Genomic DNA, 22,574 nt, shown 5'->3' on the forward strand with positions numbered 1-22,574 from the left:
ACGATGCCAGCTGGAGATCCTTTATAGTTGGGCCTTGACATTAGTTTGCATGTTTCAGTATTGCAGATGGTGGAAAGCAATCTGCCCAGGAGAATCAGTCTCCAGGCTTATGCAGACTGAAGATAATGACAAGATCCTAGAACTGAAAGTCACCTCTATTGAAATCTCTGCTTTCAGGAGAGATTTGGTTGCTTGTAAGAGCAGAGAAGGCAACAGAACTGTAAGGGATTAACAGTACATTTATGGGTAATTTACTTGAGAAGGCAGAGGAATTCCCTGACCAGTCTTTTCTCCCAACACCCTAATACACAGGCACACACACACACACACACACACACACACACACACACACACACACACACACACACACACACTTTGGCCAGGGAATTCTAGGCTTCTATAGAAATTACACCGTAACTGAATTCATTGCATTATATTAATTCAAGTGATTTTAACACTCTTCAAAAGTTGAACTTTGCCATGACTTTTTCAAGGAAAATTTACTAAAATCCTCTAAAAGCTGGGAACAGAGATTCTTAATCTGGAGTTCATGGATAGGTTCTCCCAAACTAGGGTGAAGGATTTACACTGGAATATACGCAACATCCCATGTAGAAAGTCCATAGCTTTCACCACTTTCTCAAAGGACCCTGAGAGTCCTTAAAGGTTCAAAACTACTCTCCGGGATAGCGATCCTCTAGGGCAGCTGAAGGACACGAGTTAAAAAGACCCTATTTCCCTCTCACGCAGTGCTTTCTGGAAGTTCACGCGGACAGGAGGCTCCAGGCCAGCAGTTGCTTCTTTATAAAAACCAAAACAACTGTGGGAGGTGTCAGGGTCAGAGACAGGTTTCAGCAGAAGCTGACAGTGTCTCTGAGTCTCTTTCCCAGGAGCCACTGTCGGGCACCCTAGCGCCCCCTTCAGCGCAGTCCGTGGTACAGGCATGTCATAGAATGTAGGGTTCAGTCCTCAATCTGTTTCTTTCTACTGGTTGCACAAACTTTGTCAAATAAATGCTTCCCTATCCTATTTATTTTCATCTATAAAATGGGGAAAATAATACTTTCCACTCAAGACTTATGTGAGGATTAAACATAACATGGAAGTGCATAACACACAGTCACCTATGGGAAACCCGTGGGAACAGGTGTGTTTCAGAATTCAGGCTTTGGAATTCAGGTTTTTAAGAAATGTAATACATTTCTCTACATTATTTAATACCACTATCATGACCCCTGATAAGATTAATAGCTATTTCTATAGCAAAACTATGAATATTCACATTAAGAGGGATGAACCAAGATTACAAACAGCCCTCTGTCAAATCAGGTCAGGTTTTGTTACCCCAAAATGTCAGTTTTCAGAGCATTTTTGGATTTGGGAGTTGAGAACAAGCCGTTGCAGGCCTGTCTTGAAGAATCCCACTTGGTTCAGGTGCTATGGGCCTAATTCCTGTCACTCTTGAGTCACCAACCTTATAAGCTCTGGGCATTGGCGCCGAACCCTTGCTGAACCTGGTACCCAGGGTATTTCTCTTACCTTGATGCTCATTTGAACCGTGTTCTGCTTGACCTCGTGGCTCCCCTCTCCTCCTAAGGCAACCTCTCTTGTCCCAGCTCCCTCATTCCAAGGGCTGCCTGCCTCCTGTTTAATATGTTCTCGGAAACTATCAGACTGACTCGCAGTGACGTAGGTAGGTACTCTGATGAGAACACTCTTCTCCTGGAGATGGAGGATGCATTCCCCGGTTTCAGCCGGGCATGCCTAAGAGCTGCTCGAGGATGAATGACGCAGCAAATCCTCCAGGACAGCGTGCCGAGCCTCTCTTCCCGGTTCCAGAGAGTCCCAAGACCATGGGTTCCGACTTCAACAGAAGAGGAGGGAGACACAGCCAGTGGGTGGCTGGCAGTCAGTGGCAGGTAGCAGCTGCCTAAGGCCACCGCCGTGGTAAGACATGGCCATGGGATCACGCAGTTTAGCACTGGTGGAGGGCAAACGGCATGATCAAATGGTTTCACCTCTCCTTCGTTCACCTGCTGGGTGACCTCGCATAAGTTACTCTAAATCCTCTGGACCTCAGCTCTAAAATGGGGAAAACATGACCTGCTTGACTAGGGCTATAATTAGGAGTGTGTGTGGCGCTAGTGGTAAAGAACCTGCCTGCCAACAGAGGAGACACAGGTGATGTGGTTTGATCCCTGGGTCAGGAAGATCCCTTTGAGGAGGGCACAGCAACCCACTCCAGTATTCTTGCCTGGAGAATCCCATGGACAGAGGAGCCTGGCAGGCTACAGTCCATAGTGTCACTAAGAATCGGACATGACTAAAGTGACCAAGCATCAGATAATCTATATAAGGGCCTCAATAATATCCAGTCCCTTCCTTCAGTGCCCTTCCCTGGACTTTCCCTCACTAGTTCGGGAGAGTCCTGAAAGGCACAAACAGGTCTTCTCCTTGTATTTACTCCCAGTGTAGGGTATGGCCCATAGCAGGCTTGTAATAAATCAGTGAATGAGCGAATGCGATTGTTTTTGCAGTTGATTGTACACCTCTGGGCTTCCCAGGTGGCTCAGTGGTAAAGAACGTGCCTGCCAATGCAGGAGACGCAGGCCCAATCCCTGGTCTGGGAAGATCACCTGGAGAAGAAAATTGCAACCCACTGCACTATTCTTGCCTGGGAAACCCCATGGACAGAGCAACCTGGTGGGCTACAGTTCAAGGGTTACAAAAAGTTGGACACGACTTACGACTAAAACAACAACAGTACACCTTTAGTTCCTGCTAAGTCAGATACAATTTGAGAAGAGAAAACTGAAGTGAGCATGCCTGAGCCAGAGCTTCCGGGTCCAAATAACCATAACCTCCAACATGGATAACAGAGTAGACCGCACAAGCTTTCCTGCTCAATAATAATCTTTTCTTTTTAAAATCAAATTTTTCATTTTATAGACAGAGTGTTACATCCTAGGAACTAAGTATGAGAAGTCTTTCTTCTAGTCAATTGTCTCATTTAATTCTTATTGTAACTTCTTTGGTAGGTAACATCATTGTTTCTATCTTAGAGCTACAGAAGCAGAGATCGGAGTTCATAAGTGATATTTATCATTCATATTAATATAATCCTAACCCATAGATCCCCTTTTCTTCTAGGTTTATTGAGCTGGGTATAATTGACATATCATGCTGTGTAAGTTCAAGGTGTATACACAGTGATTTGATTTACATATCATGAAATGATTACCACAATGTTTAGTGAGTATCATTTCATATAGATATATAATTAAAGATAAAATATTTTTTCCTTGTGATGAGAACTCTTACAATTTACCCTCAACAACTTTCAAATATAACACACACATTGGTGTTCAAGAAATTTATTATGCTGTACATTACATTATATTCCTAGTACTTACTTATCTTATAATTGGAAGTTTGTACCTTTGACTGCCTTCATCCATTTCCCCTCCCTCCAAAATGTTGCCTTTCAATTTAGAATAAGGTCTGAAGATCTAGTACAACTCAATACCCTTGTCATGAATCCTCAACTATTATTAATTAATTAAACTATTATTGAATCCTCTATTAATGATCAATTAATTATAAATTAATTCAACGTTAATGTGACAGGATAGACAGGATAGATTCCCTGTCCATTGGTGAAGGACAGGGAGGCCTGGTGTGCTGCAGCCCATGGGGTCACAAAGAGTCGGACACGACTGAGTGACTGAACTGAACTGAATTTAATCTTAGCATTCCCTTGGGTTCAAGCAGAGTATAACGAACACCCTAATTCTAAAATATTCTGTAGACCCCAAGATTCATTGAGGGCTTTACACTGGTTTGGGAAATTAAGACACCATGGATTTAAAAGTCTATTCAAACAGCTGTGCATTTAATTATTCCCCTATTCTCTTGGAATAGAGAAGAAAGAAAATGATTTTAATTTATCAAAATAGAGATCAGTGGTGCTGTTTTTGCAGCGTTTTAAGTTAGCCTCAGTTCCTTATCTGAAAAGGGGTACTAACAGTATTCTCCACGCTGATGTGGGACACCCATGGGAACACCAGGGCTTCACCAGCTGTGAAAGCGGCAGCTGCTAGATGCAACCTTCCTGGGACACACTGCAAAGGTCCCTTCCAGCGCTAATTTCCTGTAATTCCAAGATTATGTACTCTAGCAGTAAACAAGTCTTTTACTTACAATCTACATTTTTCTAACCGATTCTTACTGTTACCATGTCTGCAAGGAACTTTGGGGAAAAAATGCAATGTGTGTGTGTATATGTGTGTCTTTTTTCTTAGAGTACAGTGGCCGTCCCCTTACCTGAGGTTAGGTTTTCTGAGGTTTCAGTTACCTGTGGTCAACTGCAGTCTGAAGCTAGGAAATGGACAATTCCAGAAATAAACAATTCATAAATTTTAAATTGTGTACTGTTGTGAATAAAGTGATGATATCTTGAGGCTTCCAGCTCTGTTCTGCCCTGGATGGGAAGCATCTCTCTGTCTGGCATATCTTACCCCTATTAGTTACTTAGTAGCCAACTAGGCTGGGCTTCCCTGTGGCTCAGGGGTAAAGATTCAGTCTGCCAATGCAGGAGATGCAGGTTCAATTTCTGGGTCAAGAAGATCCCCCGGAGAAGGAAATGGACCCACCCAGTATTCTGGCCTAGGAAATCCCAAGGACAGAGGAACCTGGCACCCTACAGCCCAGGGGGTCACAAAGGAGCTGGACACTACTTAAGCAATTAAACAACAACAATTGCAGCAACAGCCAACTCAGTTATCAAATCAACAGTTGCGGTACTGTGGTGCATGCATCTAAGTAACACTTATTTTACTAACTGGCCCCAAAATCCAAGAGTGATGTTGGCGATTTGGACATGCCACAGAGTAGCCATAAAATGCTTCTTTTAAGTGAAAGGGTGAAAGTTCTTGACTTAATTAAAAAAAGGAAGGGTATCATAAGATAATGCTAAGATCGATAGTAAGAATGCATCATCTATTTGTGAGATTGTGAAGAAGAAAAAGGAAATATGTGTTAGTTTTACTGTTGCCAAAGTTACAGCCCCAGTGTGTGGTAAGTGCTTAGTTAAGATGAAAAAGTCATTATATCTGTGAAAATGAAAGTTAGTTGCAGAGTTGTGCCTGACTCTTTGTGACCCCAAGGACTGTGATCGGCCAGGCTCCTCTGTCCATGGGATTCTCCAGGTAAGAACACTGGGGTGGGTTGCCATTTCCTCTTCCAGGCTATTAAATCTGTATAATGAGATAATTTGAGAGAGAGAGAGAAAACACATGCATGTAACTTTTATTACAATATGCTGTTATAATTGTTCTATTTTTGGTTATTGTTAATCTCTTACTGTGACTGATAAATTAAACTTCATCATAGATATGTATATGTAGGGAAAACATGTATATAATGTTGTCCCTTGATATCTGTGAGGTACTGGTTCCAGGATCCTGGTGGATACCAAAATCCATGGATGTTCATCTCTTACGCAAAACACTATAGCATCTGCATATAACCTAGTCACTTTCTCTCTATACTTCAAATCATCTCTAGATTACTTACAATACCTAACAGAATGTAAATACTATATAAATAGCTGTTAGCACAATGCAAATATTTTGGAAGAAAAGCAATGACAAACCTAGACAGGATATTAAAAAGCAGAGACATTACTTTGCCTATAAAGGTCCGTCTAGTCAAAGCTATGGTTTCTCCAGTGCTCATGTATGTATGTGAGAGCTGGACAATAGAAAAGGATGAACACCGAAGAATTGGTGCCTTTGAACTGGGGTGCTGGAGAAGACTCTTGAAAGTCCTTTGAACAGCAAGAAGATCCAACCGGTCCATCCTAAAGGATATTAACCCTGGATATTCATTGGAAGGACTGATGCTGAAGCTGAAACTCCAATCCTTTCGCCACCTGACACAAAGAGCTGACTCACCGGAAAAGACCCTGATGCTGGGAAAGACTGAAGGCAGGAGAGGAAGGGGACAAGAGAGGATGACATGGTTGGATGGCATCACTGACTCGATGGACATGAGATTGAGTAGACTCCGGGAGATGGTGAAGGACAGGGAAGCCTGGCGTGCTGCAGTCCATGGGGTCGCAAAGAGTCGGACAGGACTGAGCGACAGAACAACAACAAGTACTTTGAAAAGAGCTTTCAGTGGGATGCAAATTCAAGTTGTGCCTTTTGAAACATCCTGGAATATTTTTTTCAAATATCTTACACCTGAGATTGCTGAAATTCGTGGGTGTGCAATGTGATGCTCCCGAGAGTAAAATGCACAGGATTTGGTACCATCTGTGATTTCAGGCATCCACTAGGGGTCTTGCAATGCATTTCCCATGACTACTGTACACTTCTTCTTTTTTGCCTATAGTAGAGTAAAACCAAGTCAGTCTCCATGAGCAAGTACTGTGACTGTAATCCAGGTAAGAGAGGAGGAAGATCAGAGAGGAAAAGGGAGCTGAAGTTAGGTGAGATTGGAAGGGCTCACTTTGGATGAGTGAGGGGAGGCACTGCGGTTCGACAGCACTCCTGCCACTCTGACAGGTGAAACAATGCATTTCTTTCTCAGAGGACACTGACAGTGTGGGTAAAAAAATGTCATTCTGGAAGCCTGGAGGTAAGATGCTCGATATAGCTGGCAACACGCGAGGAGAGTGTGGGGAATAAAGATGTGCAAATTCCTCACACACAGCTTACGTGATCTGTGCTTCTTCCAGGATTCCAGAACACATGTGCACTTAATTGAGCCTGACCCCGCACACTGCTCCCCAGGCAAAGGAAAATCTCTCTTAATCCCTCTTTTTCGTCCATTCCCTTTTTTAAAAATTTCAATAGAACCTTAAACTACACCTAGATAGAGGCACACTGTCACATAGACGAATCTACTTCATGTCTTCTGGTGATGACAGGCAGGGGTACACGATGGGAGAAGCAGAAACAGCCTTTGATTAATATTTCAGTCACAGGACAGGAATTCGGCTCCAAGATCAAGGCATATTAAGAAATAGCTCCCAGACAAATGGAGTTTGCGAGTTCATCTCAAATCATCCAGCATCAGATTCACACTGCATCAAAATTCAGGTGATTTATACAGCCACATTAGGCTCTATTAGTATTAATGGGAAATATGCATGTATGTCGATATACACATTAGTGCAGGCTGACTTCCCAAAGGGTTTTTGCTTTGGGGCAAAAGCTGCTATTATTTGCACCTTCTCCACAATGGAAATAGAATTATACCCACTAAATAAGTGTTCAATATTCCATGCTCAGCTGAAAAAGGCTCATTCTTAAAGACACGAGTGAAGCTACATTTTATATTTATAATTAAAAGCATTAAAATAAATGGCCCTGTCTTATTACTATTATTTATTATTTATAATTTAGGATTTAATTTATCACTGGTGCTCAGTCATCAATTATAGTGGAAGAGAGCAGTTGTCCAGTCCTTTATTCCTGTGTCAAAGATGAAGAAACAGATAAACTATGGCACTGATTTATAAAGATAGACATCCCAGAAGTGAAATAATAAAGTGTCAGAAAAGACAATTTTTCTAATCCACAAAGCAGGAAAAAACTAAGGCCAACACCCACTCATTTTCTGGCGAGAAGAAATTTTAAGTCAAATTAAAAGCAGTGAGAATTCCACAATATATTATAATTATACCAGTAACAGTGATTTCAACTGCTAATAAAAAAAGACCCAATTCAAAATGGCTCAATCTACAAGGAGGTTCGTTATTTTACAATGAGGACATCTAAATTGCTTCTAGGTTAATTTGCTTGTTCTAGTCTTATCAAGGGCCCTATCCACCCCACCATCCCGCAGGTCATTTTTGTAGTTCATGGGTGAAAACTGGATGCCAGCTTCTGGGCTTAGTTGTAGACCTAACAATGCCAGTGAAGGAAGGAAGGAAGACAGGAAGGAAAGAAGGAAGACAGATCACCTTCCTTGGGTCTCTTTTGCACGATGGGAAGGCTGTCGGCAGGAAAGTTTTTCCAGAAGTCCTTCAGTGGCCAACATTAAGTCACGTTCCTCTTCCAACATCAACAAATGGTGAGAGAAGTGGAGCATAATGGTTGACTTAGATAATCAATTTTACAACCCCAATTCACAAGTTCCAGAGAGGGTCACCATCTGCGAGCTCACGGTCTCCCAGAGGAGGCTGGACACCATACAGAATGGAGACTCAGAGGGTGAGGAAGCAAGAAGGTGGGGGGCGAAAATGGACGTGTGTGTGTGTGTGTGTGTGTGTGTCTGTGTGTGCGACACAAGGGTCCCCTGTGGGACCCTCAAAGGTCTACTTACATCTTGGGTACCTGGGGGCTCACTGATGCACATGAAGGAGAGTGAAGTTTTGTCCTGAATCTCATTCAATACTGTTGCTCTAAGGTGGTAAGTTTAAAGAAAAATACTAGATGAAAACTAGTACTGGGGAAGAGCAGTATGGTAAAATTCCCTAAGGTGGTTTGCAAAGAACAGACCTTTGAAACACTGATCTAAGGTAAAGGGTCTGGTCTGTTTCTTGGTGAAAGTGAAAGAAAAGAAAGAAAGTGAAGTCAATCAGTCATGTCCAACTCTTTGCGATCCCATGGACTATATAGCCTACCAGGCTCCTCCGTCTATGGGATTTTCCAGGCAAGAACACTGGAGTAGGTTGCCATTTCCTTCTCCAGGAGATCTTTCTGACCCAGGGATCAAACCTGCGTCTCCCACATTGTAGGCAGACGCTTTACTGTCTGAGTCACTAGGGAAGTAGGGATACTCTATCCATCAGAGGCACCACATTACGTTTAGAGATCCCTGTCAACACATTCCTGTCTTTTAGAGCAATTAAAGTCCAAAAAAAAATACACTTTCGAGTCAAATAAATATTTTAATATATAATATGAATACATTTGTCTTTACACTAACACAGTTGTAAAACATAACTTTCAGTGTTTCTTAAATGGAGGAAATGAAATCACTCAGTTGCATCCGACTCTTCGCGACACCAGACTGTACAAGGCTCTTGCGTCCATGGGATTCTCCAGGCAAGAATACTGAAGTGGGTTGTCATTTCCAGTGGCCCACAAAGCCAGAAGTGCCCGGAGCCCATGAAAATAGTAACACCGCCCTGTTTCAAGGTACATGTGGGAGGTACCCTTAGGCAGTGGGACCCAGAAGGGTCATATTTGCTCAGCAGTATGAACAGTGGGCAGGGGTGGGGGAGTTGCATTTCAACAGAAAACATTAAATATAAATCAGAAAGCAACGGCAGCATCCCATGTATGCCCACCTGCTAAACATGGTGTGAGCTAAGGTGGAAGTCAGCAGACAGGGTGCCCGGGATTCAGCCCAGGCCCACTAGGCATCAGGCGTAGTAGGGTTGATGCCTGTCAAGTGATCACTACCTGAAGGTCAGGAAGGTTTCTGGAGTAGGCAGAGCTGAGCCTTCAGGGTGAAGTTTCTCTGGGGACGGAGGAAAGGTTGAGGATGGTCAAATCATGGGACCTCAGGCATCATCCATTAGGAAGACCTGTTCAGACTGTTTAGCCCTGAACACGGTAATCACCTGAGTCAAGCCGCTTATGATTACAAGAAACACAGAAATGAGAAGTAGATATAAACATGCACACACAGGTAGCGGTTCCTAAGCACAAAATGTGACTTGCTAACGTTGTCAAATATTCTTTTTGGAAAAGAGAAGTTTATGAAACAATTACCTAATGCACCCTGAAGGCAAAGACTGGCAAAGTGAAGACTGACTCCAGGACCTCTTGACAAGCTCTGGGATGACAGGGGTATAAATGCCATTTCAAGTTGGAGGACTGTGGTTAAAGGCCAGGTATGCAGACCGATCCTATAATATCTTGTAGTTTCTCTCTCCTTGCCAAGTGAGAAGAGTGACATTGATAAATCACCCTATTATAACTTGTGATAAAAGCAGCGGGCACTTAGAGAGCTGACCAACAGACACATGAAAAAGACAAATGGCTGCAGGCAGACGGCTGATACAAGTTGGAAATTAGTGATACCGGCTGTGGAATGAACAGAACAAAGTGTAGTGGACAGAGATAATATTCCAGCCTCATGAATGTCCATTGATTCGAGTCACCTGACAGCCTTCTCGGAAAAAAGTCTCAATTACTATGAACACACATGAAAACACCCTGAAAACAATATGGCATGCAAATGCAAGGTATTATCATGGCAAACAACTGAAGGGGAAAATTGAAACAATTATCTGTATACTTTCATTTTAGGCTCAAGTTTGGGGATATTTGATCAGGACTTCTGTTTTGGTTAAATGGTCTAGATATTTACCATTGTGGTGTGTAGACTCAACATCAAGAGTGTTTTGATTTTCTAAAACCTCCAGCTTTGGGGGGACTCAAATGACCATGTTGTGATACAAAAAGTCCCGCAGATACTTCTCCTCTATGAAACTGGGTTATTTTCTGCTGTCGACTGTGTGGGTTTCTCTAGTGGCATCAAGAACCTAGTTCTCAAATCGCTTCCTTCTTAAACCTCAAGGGTTTCTGCCAACCACATTCCACTGGTCTGTAGAAAGTGCTGCCTTCCATTTTCCACTACCTCAGAGTTGGGCCAAGTTGACCTGAGGGGGAGTCAATAGCCACGATAGTGTCTCCATGTGTCTGATCGACCACTAATATATAATGTGGTTTAGCAGGGCAGGAAGCCACACGGGGAAGCAAGGCGAAAATTCACTGCCATTTTCTCTGGCAGTTGTCAGCGATCAACAAGACCCAAAGTGAAAACTTCAGTTGCCAACAGTTCTAAATAATGAGTCCATGTTCCCGAGACAGGATGGCCCCTTGGGGGCCCAGGCTGAGTGGGAGTGGGCTGGGGGAGAGGGACAGCATGAAAGCGGATAGAACAATGAACTTCTGAGATATTAATAAAGAAAGGAATGGATTCATGGAAGGGACCCATATGTAGGTTTCTGGTGAATCACTGGTGATACTGCGGAAAGTACATGTGGCATCCAAGAGTTAGCCCATTTTTCCTTCAAGAAAACTCATTCTCGCGTTCTACAGCAGCTGCTACTGTTTGGATTATGAATAGTAATAAGCCATATGGCGTGGCAGAAAGGAATCACACATATTTTCACATGGACAAATATTATCATTCCAATACATAAACACGTCAATATAAGTGTTTTTTCTCCTGGGAGCAATACAGCCCCTGATCGCTGTTACAAGAAAATGACTTACTCTGGATGTGCAAAAATTACCTGCCATGGTTATTACTGGAGGCTGCACCTGCAACAGCAGTCTCCTCAAGTATTTTTTTTTCTTATTTATAGGAAGACAGGAAGGAAGAGAGAGAGGGAAAGAAAGGAAAGAATGAAAGAAAATCAGAAGAAAGAGAAAGAAAACAGAGTGAAGGGAAAGACTGTTCAAGCAAGAGGGGCACACTGTTCCTAGCTCTCCATCTGGAAGGCAGCCCGACCCCAGAAGCTCAGAACTGAGACAGCAGTGTGCTTGCCTGGCGATTGCAACGCCAATTCCCTAGCAACCAGACCCTGGAGGCAAAGATGGAAAAGACCAAATCAGGTTACTTAGACCAGTCAGTGAAGGCCTGTCCTGATTTTATTTTAAAGGTCTCAAGGACAAAGCATCCATCATGGACCATATATTTCTTCCAACAATTTATCTAGATCTTCCATTTCTTAATTCAGGCTCGTTACTTCTCTCTGTCATTGCATTTTTCTTCACTCTTCTTTGTACCGGATCTTTCTAGATAAAGACTTTCCCCTGAGAATCTACCACTTTTGGTGCAAGCTGTTCTGTAATCAACCCCAAACTTTTCTCTTTTCTCTTGCTTCCTGCCAAGGCTTGGCATTGTCTTCCAAGGCTTTTCAGTGTCTGGTTTTCCAGGCTAAAGATGTGTCCCAGAAGGGTGGACAAGCCCACCGGACTCAGAGAGGGCAGCCCTGGGGCGAGCTTTGCAGGGAGGGACAGAAAGGGTCTGACTTTGTCATTCAGGTCCTGTGGTCACTGTGAAAGAAAGTGTAGTCGCCCAGTCTTGTCTGACTCTTTGCGACCCCATGGATTTTAGTCTACCAGGCTCTTCTGTCCATGGAATTCTCCAGCCAGGAATACTGAGGTGGGTGGCCATTCCCTTCTCCAGGGGATCCTCCAGATCCAGGAATAGAACCCGAGTCTCCTGCATTTGCAGGCAGATTCTTTACGGTCTGAGCCACCGGGAAAGTCATCTCTAATAACATGGAACCAAGAGAAGCCACTGGAGGCAGAAGACCTGGAGGGAGAATGGGGTGACCGAGGGAGCTGTGCCTAATGAAGAGAGCCATCCTAGGAAATACCACAACGGTGGGCGATGCTAGAATCACTTCCAGAGTTTGCAGCAGGTCATTTGTCCCAGTGCACAATTCAATTCCTCCAAGTGAACAAACTGGGATCAGTTTACCTAGTGACTCCTCTCAATCATTAGAGTCTGGGTGACAGATATTTAAGAAAAATTAAATCCCTAGGAGTTTGGGATTTATATATATAAATATACATATATACATATTTACATATATCATATAAAATATGTACAAATATTTATAATATAATATATTTATAATATATAATTTTATATAATGTGTTTATAATATAGTTTATAATATATTATATTAATATCTACAAATATTTATATATAAATATTTATATATACACACACATAACTATATATATATATGTAAACACACACAGACAACTGTATATAAAAATAGATAATCAACAAGGACCCACTGTACAGCACAGGAAACCACTCAGTATTCTGTTAATAACCTATATAGGAAAAGAATCTGAAAAAGAACAGGTAAAAGAATAGATATATGTACATGTGGCTTCCCAGCTTCCCAGGTGGCTCAGTGGTAAAGAACCCATCTACCAATGCAGGAGATGCGGGTTTGATCCCTAGGTCAGGAAGATCTCCTGGAGGAGGAAATTGTAATCCGTTCCAGTATTCATGCCTGGGAAATGCCATGGACAGAGGAAACTGGTGGACGACAGCCCAGAGTCAGACACGGCTGAGCACACATGCACATATATGTACAACTGAACCACTCTGCTATACACCTGAAACTAACAAAGCAATGTACATCAACTATACTTCAATATGAAAGGAAATCAAATCAAATCAAATAATCGAATCCAGCACTTCCCTGATGCTTGCTCACCCTGTACCTCAAGGGCCTCCAGCTCCAGCGGCATCTGTGGCCAGGTCGGTGAGCATAAATGAAAAGTCGTTAAGACTAAGAGAGGGTAGGCTGCAGGGACCTGGAGGACGTCTGCATTCAGATGAAAAACACTCAGCAGACCCGTCTGCAGCTGCCTTCAGCTTCAGGGCCAGTAGGCTGGAAGCCTCGCTCAGAAACCCATCACCCTTCTCCCCTGGGCACCTCCCAGGTTCCTGCCTTTGCTGCCTGCACAGGCAGCTCACTCCATCTGTTCTCCCCCACTCTCAGCTGTGCTGGTCTCAACCCACACCTTTTGGCCAATGCCACATCCACTGTCCCAAGTGTATCCCTGACACAGTCCAGCCCTTGAAGAGGCTGCAGGAGGTGTCGGTGCACCCACAGCAGTCTCCTCTCTGGGATAAGCATCTGGGGTTTACACCATCTGTCCTGTGTGTGACATGGATGGTTTTGAACTCCAAGCCAGTAGCTCTCACTTCCCTGGTGGCTCAGACAATAAAGAATCTGCCTGCAGTGCAGGAGACCTGGGTTTGATCCCTGGGTCAGGAAGATCCTCTGGAGAAAGGCATGCCTACCCACTCCAGTATCTTCGCCTGGTGAATTCCATGGGCAGAGGAGCCTGGAGGGCTATAGTCCATGGGGTCACAAGAGTTGGACACATTGAGCGACTAATACTCTGACTTTTTCACTTTCCAGTAGCTCTCAAAGTTGCTAGGTGATGCTGACGCTGTAGGTCTCCCTGGACCAGTAGCATCTGCATCTCCCAGCAACTAGTTATAAACACAAATTTGGGGGCCCTATCCTAGACCTCATGAAATCAGAACTTTAGGGGAGGTGCACAGTGGTAGACTGGCAATCTGCTTACACCAGCCTTCTGGGAGGTTCTGCTGCGGGCTCAAGTTTGAGAACCTCTGCTCCCTCTGGCTGTCCCATTCTCACTTTGCAATGTGCTTCAGTTGTCTGTATCCTTCTGAAACTGCCTGCCTCAAACTAAACCTGGACCCACACAGACTATTGTCTCATTCATTTTAGGGGAATAAAGGGGCATTATGAAGATTAAATTAGATAACACCCATGAAGTACCTAGCACAGTTCCTAGCACTTACTAAATATGTAGAGCATGTTAGTTATTCCTGTCATCGTTAATCAATTTGTCATATTAATTACACTACATTTTTTCAATGTGGTCTGAGATCAAATGAACTTTTTCTAAAAAAAAAAATTTTTTTTGATGTGAACCATTTTCTAAAGTATTTATTGAATTTGTTACACTGTTGCTTCTGTTTTATGTTTTGTTTTGTTTTGTTTTGTTTTTGTTTGGCCAGATAGGAAATCTTAGTTCCCTGATGATTGAACCTCCACTCCTGCACTGGAAGGCAAAGTCTTAAACACTGGATCACCAGGGAAGCCCCCAGATGAACTCTGATGTGTCAAATCGCTCTAGAGTTTTTGTCTCTCATTTACAACTCACATATTTACACAGTGAGTGGAATTGTAAAATCTGTACTGAAAACAGTAGCATCAATGGTAGGACTGAAACACCCTCATTGATGTAAGAAGTGATCCTGTTATATCAACTAAAAGCTCCGCAGGTTTGGGGAGGAGTAAGATACAGGCCCCCCCAGGAAAGGAAGGAAGCAATCACAGAGGTATGATTCCTTTGAGGATGAGGAGGGTGAAGTGGTGAAAGGAGAGATCAAACAGAAACCTTAAACTTTCTGATATTTCAAAGAACACAGAGACTCTCATTGCTAACTATCCTCCAATTTTAAAGGCCCTAAAGTGTCTCCACTCTTCTTCCATTTTAGTCAAAAGACCGTTTGGGATGTAACTATGCAAAAAAGTAGAAATGCCGGCCCATGCTGGGTCTGTATTAAAATTCACTCAATACAGAAAGCTGACTTTCATTAAAATAACAGCTAAACGAGGGCCAAAAGCTTGACCTTCACGTTGTTCAAGAGCGACACCAATCACCCGGCCTTGGCACGCACACGGATTTCTCGCAAGCATTTCAGCAGGTGTTTTCTGAACTGCATCCAGAATCATACTGGACAGAAACGCAGCAGAGGTCGCCGAAGCCACATCAGTAATGATAAGCAGGCTGATCGCGACCCCTCCCGCCCGTCCTGTGAGCCCGCGGAGATCACAGCGCCGCTGAGTCCGCGGGAGGCAGCGTCTGCGGGAGCCTCTAGCCAAGTGCCAAAGTCATTTTGCCTACTTGAGACGGAGGCTCTGACAGTGCAGGCCAGAGGTCTAAGGGAATGAAAAGAGCTTAGGAGAGGAGACTGGCTGAGATAAAACAAACACCAAATATATATATTTTTTATCAGTAGTTTCATTTTAAAATTTGGGATCTCTTCAATACACCGGCTTACAATGTTCTATCACAGCTGCTATATTTTGGGGTATACTTTTTTTTGCAAGTTAAGAAATTGTAATAAAGGGGAAAAGTTAATTATATTCCTTCCTGGAATTCTAAGTAGTAAGCATTTACAAATAAAGTAAAATAAAATTACATCAAAGGACCCAGTTGACAAATACTATTATTCTGAATTCCTCCAGGTTCCTGCCTCAGAAACACCTGTTCAATAGCCTTTTTTTTGACTGATGAGCATATTCCCACATGCAGGCCGTTGCCTGCCTCCAGCTTGCCAACCTGTGTTCAGAAAACAAGACTACTGTCCAGACAGGGAGAGAAAGCAGGTCCAGGAGTCAAAGCAAAGCTCAATTCTCCTCCCCATATCTCATCCCTACCCATCTCTGGGATAATATTGGAAGAGTTATTTAACCTTTCCACGGTGCCTCAGTTTCTCTTTCTGTAAAATGAGAGACTGGTTAGATGGGAGTTGTTGCTAGTTAGAAATAAGTGTAACATGTCCAGTGGGTCTGATAAGTACTCAAAAATGCAGGGATGGGGGAAGATGGGTACCCAGCCCATCCAGAGGGGACAACAGTGCTCAGTCCAGCTGATTATTGCCGCATCTTTTGATTCTTTTTCAAGGAAATAATGTTTCTGGATTGTTACATCAAGTCTTCTGAATTTTAAATGTTGGCTTAAAGATTAAAAGAAAAAAACATTAAATATAATCTGCAGGTAAAAATAGAACACTTATGTGGTCTCTTAAAGTTCTCCACCTCCTTTGATTCAAAACTACCTTTAAAACCTATTAATACAACTTGCCGGTCAACACATGCAATCTCTTGATTGTCATCATTTGTGTACTTGTGATAACTTGTCTCCTCTTTCAAATTCTAAGTTGAACTATATACCTCTTTTTCTCAGAGGTAGAAAAGAATTTGAGTCAAATACAACTATGCATATGCATGGCAAAGTTGACCATCTAAGGCAAAGGAGGCTGCCAGTTAACCAGATTTCAGCAGGCAAATTGATATGAATAAAGCCAAGGGGTCGGGAGAGGTGTGAGGGGCAAACTAACCAGAAAAAAACTAAGACAGTGAGTGTGAAGGAGTAAACATGTTTCCTGTCTAGCAACCAGTAGCTAAGAAGGAGAAATGGGAAAATTTCTGCACAATGTCATGAAAAGCAGGAGCTATGAGGGGGCAAAATGTTCCAGGTGCCAGGAGTGTTGCCTAGTGGAGAAAGTTTGTTCTGAGCTCCAGAGATGGGCACTGGGGCCTGGAGACTTTTCTAGAAAAGATTTGGCTAACTCAAAGAACAGGGAAGAAAGTATCAGAAAGGCTTGCTGGCCTTAGAAGTAGATCTAAGAAGAATAAGACTTTTCCTTTATCCTAAGCAAAGATAGACGGTTATCTACATAAAATAGCCATAATTTCTAACGATGTAGTTTATACCCTACAGGATCCCTTCATCAACCATCAACCTTCATCAACCATCCCTTCATCATATTTTTCCTCAGAAATATGCTTCTTTCTCCCTGTTCAACTTGCACATCTCTGGTCTGGGACCACTGTCATCTCACGTTTAGTCTCTGCTTAGTTGCTCAGTCATGTCCAACTCTTGGCAACCCCAAGGACTGTAGCCTGCCAGGCTCCTCTGTCCATGGAATTCTCCAGGCAAGAATACCGGAGTGGGTTGCCATACCCTCCTCCAGAGGATCTTCCAAACCCAGGGATCGAACCCAGGTCTCCCGCACTGCAGGTGGATTCTTTACCGTCTGAGCCACCAGGGAACAACATCTTTCTAGCTAGGAGGCTCCAGAAACTTCAGAATCCGCTCTACCTGGATGGACTTATTTTCCTTAAACACTGCTTTTATCATACCATTCTACTGTTACCATACTTTCCACGGTTCCCAAGCCTTAACTTCTCTGTTTGGCCGTCAAGGCTCCCTAGCATCCACTCAATTTGATCTCTCTGCATCCCTCCCATGCATTTCCTGCTTGGTTACTCAGTACAGCTTCAACACCGGGGTGTTCCCACATCCCAGCGTTTACCCAACACCATACCCTTCACCTGGATGCCTGTCCCTCTCCTTTCAAAATCCTATCCATCCATCTATTTCCTTCATGTACCTTCTCCAACTCCCCTGCCTTCAGAATCACTGTTCCTTTTACTGTGTGAACCATGCACTCTGAAACTCATTTATACATCATTTCACTGTCTAATTGTTTCGTGTACGTATAGCTTGTCTCTCAATTATATTTTGACCTTCATGAGTTGAGAGCGTGTCTTCTTCCTCTGGGTTTTCCACAGAAACAGCAGAGTAAGTACAGAAGTCAGACTCAGTGAGCACTTGACCGATGCTTTGTTCAGTTGAGTTCATATGGAGATGGGGATAAATGAGGACTTCAGGTTTGAAAAAAGAAAAACAATTTGGGATTTGTGGTGGTAATGATCACACAGGACTCCGGAGCCAGTTACTACTGTTGACTTCCCCCAAATATGCATGTCTGTGTGTATACATAGCACCCACTGCTAACTGCATCCACATATTTAATCCATCATTCCTGAAGTTGGCCTGTAGAACCACTGTGCCAAGTTGTATTCAGGGCCGGGACCTGGTCTACCAACTGTCCCTGAACAGCACACAGCCCTGGGGACTTAAAGCTGCACAGACAAGCTCCTAAATCTGAACTTGCAGGGACTACTATTATCCTCCTTGAGAGAAGCATTTTCTGTTTATATCCAGCATGGTAGAGAATTTCTAAGTGACAAAGGCAGTCTGCAAGAAAAAACTCATGAAAAAAACTCAAACATACCAAGAAGAAAGACCAACTAGGGAATTATCCATGGAGGAACAGTTCTGGCCCTCCAGGCTGAGAAGGTTGGGAGCCAATGTCCAACATCATGGATGAAATCATCAGCTTCTGATGGCAGAGGCTTCTATTGCTCACTCTCACACTGCTCAACACTCAGAGAGCGCCAAGCCATCATTACCTCTCTTCATTTCATCATTACCTCTCACCATCAGTGCAGTTAAGATAACACCCTGCTGACCACAGAGAGGTTGGGCATATTAATTATGATAGAAGGACACTGAAAATGCACCAAACTCTCCAAACTCCATTTCTGTTGATGCACACAGGCCTCCGAGCAGCCCCTGGATCACAGTGAGTTTAAGGCTGCCTGAGTTGGCAGGTATTTCAACTATGGCACAGCCTGGAATGAAGGCGAGACTGGTGAGCGGCTGCCAGCAATCTACGGCAGTCTCGGGGGCCGCTGGCGTGGCGGTAAGTGGCCACCCACTTGCCAAGGGAACTGGTGACAACATGCAGTGGCCAAGATGGAGCAAGGGGCTGAAGAACTTCCAAAAGGGGAGAGAATTTTCAAAATGGGAGTTTGAGTGATCAAGGTTGAACAGAACAATAGGTGAGCTTTTATTTGCATGATAGGTGTTTTCTGTACAATTCTAAAGTTCTCTCATGTGACTAACTGTATCTTTTCTGGGAACCTCCTCGGGTAAGGGACTGGGGTGTCTCAGTGTGGAGGACCAATACCTGCGTCTCGCCCTTTTGTGTATTTCCTGAGATCCAGCCTTTGTCTGGGCCCATTGGGCTGTCCCAGGACCCTGAAACCCATCAGAGCCTGCTACTCCCTCAGCTCCCAGCCGCTTGTAGGAGAGACATCTCCTCCTGCCCTGAGAGCATGCAGGAAAAAGCCTTTTTAAAAATTTCTTTTAGCTTGTCAAAATGAGCTCCTAATAAAAACTAAGGCATTTAAACAATCAAAATATTACAAGAGCATAGAAATAGTTCAGTCTCCAGAATACAACTGATTGATATGCTTTGCTAAGTGAATGACTTGGATAAACAAAGGTGGACATCTCAAAAGCTTGACTATTGATCTGAAAATTGTGCCTTTTTAGCTATGTCTGGGAACAGTATAGTAATTTTCACCTTCCTTTCTCCAAAAACATACAACATGGCTTGCCAGCTGAGATACAGCATGAAAACCTAAGACACCAGGCACAATGAGCATTCTTTAACGGACAGAAGTGCTATTGAAAAAGCAATGTTTTAATTTGTTCTTGGAATCAACTTTATGTCATAAAAGAAGGCAAGACAGGTCATGCTTACAGGAAAAGGACAGGTGGGTCACGTTGCTGCAGAAGAGAATTTGTTATTCCAATCTTAGAAATCTCCTATTTTTCAAAAACAGACTCACAGACTTAGAGAACGAACTTATGGTTGCCAAGGGGGAAGATGGGGAAAAGGGAAGATGGGGAAAACTCCCTAAAGGAGTTTGGGATTTACATGTATGCACTACAATATTTAAAATGGATAACCAACAAGGTCCTACTGGATAGCACAAGGAAGTCTGCTCAATGTTATGTGGCAGTCAGGATGGAAGGGGAGTTTGGGGGAGAATACATACATACATATATACATACATATATATTACTGAGTCCCTTCACTGTCCATCTGCTGTCCATCACCATATTGTTAATCGGCTATACTCCAATATAAAATTAAAAGTTTTAAAAAATCCCCATTTTTGCAACAGAATTTTCTATTTCCAATGAAGTTCAAATTCACATAGAAAAGAAAAGTGAAAGAAAGTGAAGTTGCTCAGTCGTGTCTGACTCTTTGCGACCCCATAACTGTAGCCTGCCAGGCTCCTCCATCCATGGGATTTTCCAGGCAAGAGTACTGGAGTGGGTTGCCATTTCCTTCTCCAGGGGATCTTCCCAATCCAAAGATTGAACCTGGGTCTACCTGCATTATAGGCAGACGCTTTACCGTCAGAGCCACCAGGGTGGCTCTCATTAGAAAAGATAAAACCCAATAAAATGTTATACTATGGAGCAGTGAGATATACTGAGAAAGCACAGCGCTGGGAGTTAGAGTCTAGGATCTTGTAGCCCGACTCTGGGTTCTCCAAGTAGGGGAACTTCACTTTACTCAACTATAAAATAAGATGGTCAGCCAGGGTCCCCAAGGCCTGGGAACCTGTGTCATTCTGGGGGCTTTCAGAACTTGACCAATTCATTTGAAGTCAACTCAGTAGTTCTCAGTGACATAAAAGGCAATAGAAGGTCTAAATATGCCCAGTTCAGAAATGATAAAAATTAGCTTTAGACATCAGTATGCTCCTTTACCATGCTCTTCTGATTATAGCATATGTTATGATCATCATATATACACACACATACACGTGTATTTATATAATCCTAGATGAGGTATGTTTAAAGAAAATCAAAAGAAATCATCCAACTCAGAGTGCCAAGAAACAGTTCATCTGTGTTAAAAGCCTAGTTTGATGTTACAATTCCTTTCTGTCAGCGAGCCGTGTTGCTTCAATAGGGTCATGTCTTGCATGCCCACAAACCCTTCAGTATGGTTCATCAATAAAATTAGAAACATTTACACCCAAACAGTTCATCCAAAGTCATTTATCACTAATACCATTTGGTATGTATAAGGCATGTTTCACTTTAAAATAATGAGCAAGGCTCCAGTCCTTTGATTATAAATTCCCCTTTCATCTTAATTTTATGAAAAGCCACAAGGAAAATGCCCAGCATGATGCCCTTGATATTTAAATACTTCGTTCCACTTACCATTAGTCTGCTCCAAAACTCAGCCTCCCTTGCAAAATGCTCCATACTGAAGGGATAAATTTCGTGTTCTGCCTTGTCAAACGTGTCACTTGGACTGCTCCAGTGACTGAGCACAGGGAAACAAACATTTCAGCTGAGCTGCCTTCATAATATTGACGGTTTGCCTTCTCCCCTCGCTGGGAGTCTTGAGAGAAATGGAATTTACATACGTTGGGATGAGATGGGTGCGGACATTTCTTATAATTATGATTCAAAATCGAGTTATGTTGCATTCAGGGAGATAATAATATAACTCAAAGAAGAAAAGTATCCCCTAGCATTACTGCCACTTAAGACAGGACAACTCCTATTGCCTTGTGCCAATGTGCCACACCCCAGTCTTTGTGCCAAGAACAACCTACAGTGGGTGGTGTCAGCTTCTTCTTGCATTTTTTTTAAGGCAGACTCTAGTAACTATAAACCTTTCAGCTCACTTGAAGGTGTGCACAGTGACACAAGAATAGACATCTGGAATGCAAGTATAAGGTTATAAGGTCAGAGAGAAAACTTTGACAATCTTATGGGTGAAATTAACCAAAGTTGACTACTACATGATTCACTCGGTGTGTGCTCTGTTAGAACAGGTAAAGTATGATTTTAAAACAACCATGTAAAGATGTAAGTGCATATAATAGTCTCACATTTTTTTCTTAGGAGAGATTGGAGAAGAAATAACTTCCTTAAAATGTTCCAGAGACTTGGATCAGTGGTTGTCATCATAGGCGTAACTCAGACATGAGACACTCCCGTTTTCATCAGTTCTGACTATTCTAATGGTCATTCAAAAGAAGCAACATGTAAAGAGAGAGGGTTAACACCTCTTACCCATCATTTATGCTAGCTGAAAAAAGAAGGAGAAGAAAAGCCTAGATAAAGCTTGATGGCAGAGACCTGGAAGAACTGAAGTTCTTTCTTTCTGGGGTCGTTTGACCTTTACATGTTCAACAAACACTTTCTGGATATTTAGATCTAATGAAGTTGTCAAAACTTCTGATGAAAAGCAAGACGAAAGTGCACAAACTGCATGCCTTTTGATAAATCTTCCCTTGAGTGTTCTAACGACACATCCTTCCTCTGCAGTTTCTAATTACACAGGACTTAATGAGCAGTGGCCCTTTACAGTAAAACCTGACTGTGGTCAACCGCTGAGCTTTACTTCCAAAGCCTGGGGTGGGAAATCAGAAGCCAACATCCTGCTGTTCTGACATGAAACGAACTACTTTGACAGTTATTCTCTTGCAGGAAGACTTTCCCCTCCGCATTTTAATATGGGTAGGGCTTTCTAAAACACTTCGTTTTTATAAAGTTTTACCCTGGCAA

This window comes from Muntiacus reevesi, chromosome 3 (assembly GCF_963930625.1).
Source record: "Muntiacus reevesi chromosome 3, mMunRee1.1, whole genome shotgun sequence".
Taxonomy (NCBI): domain Eukaryota; kingdom Metazoa; phylum Chordata; class Mammalia; order Artiodactyla; family Cervidae; genus Muntiacus; species Muntiacus reevesi.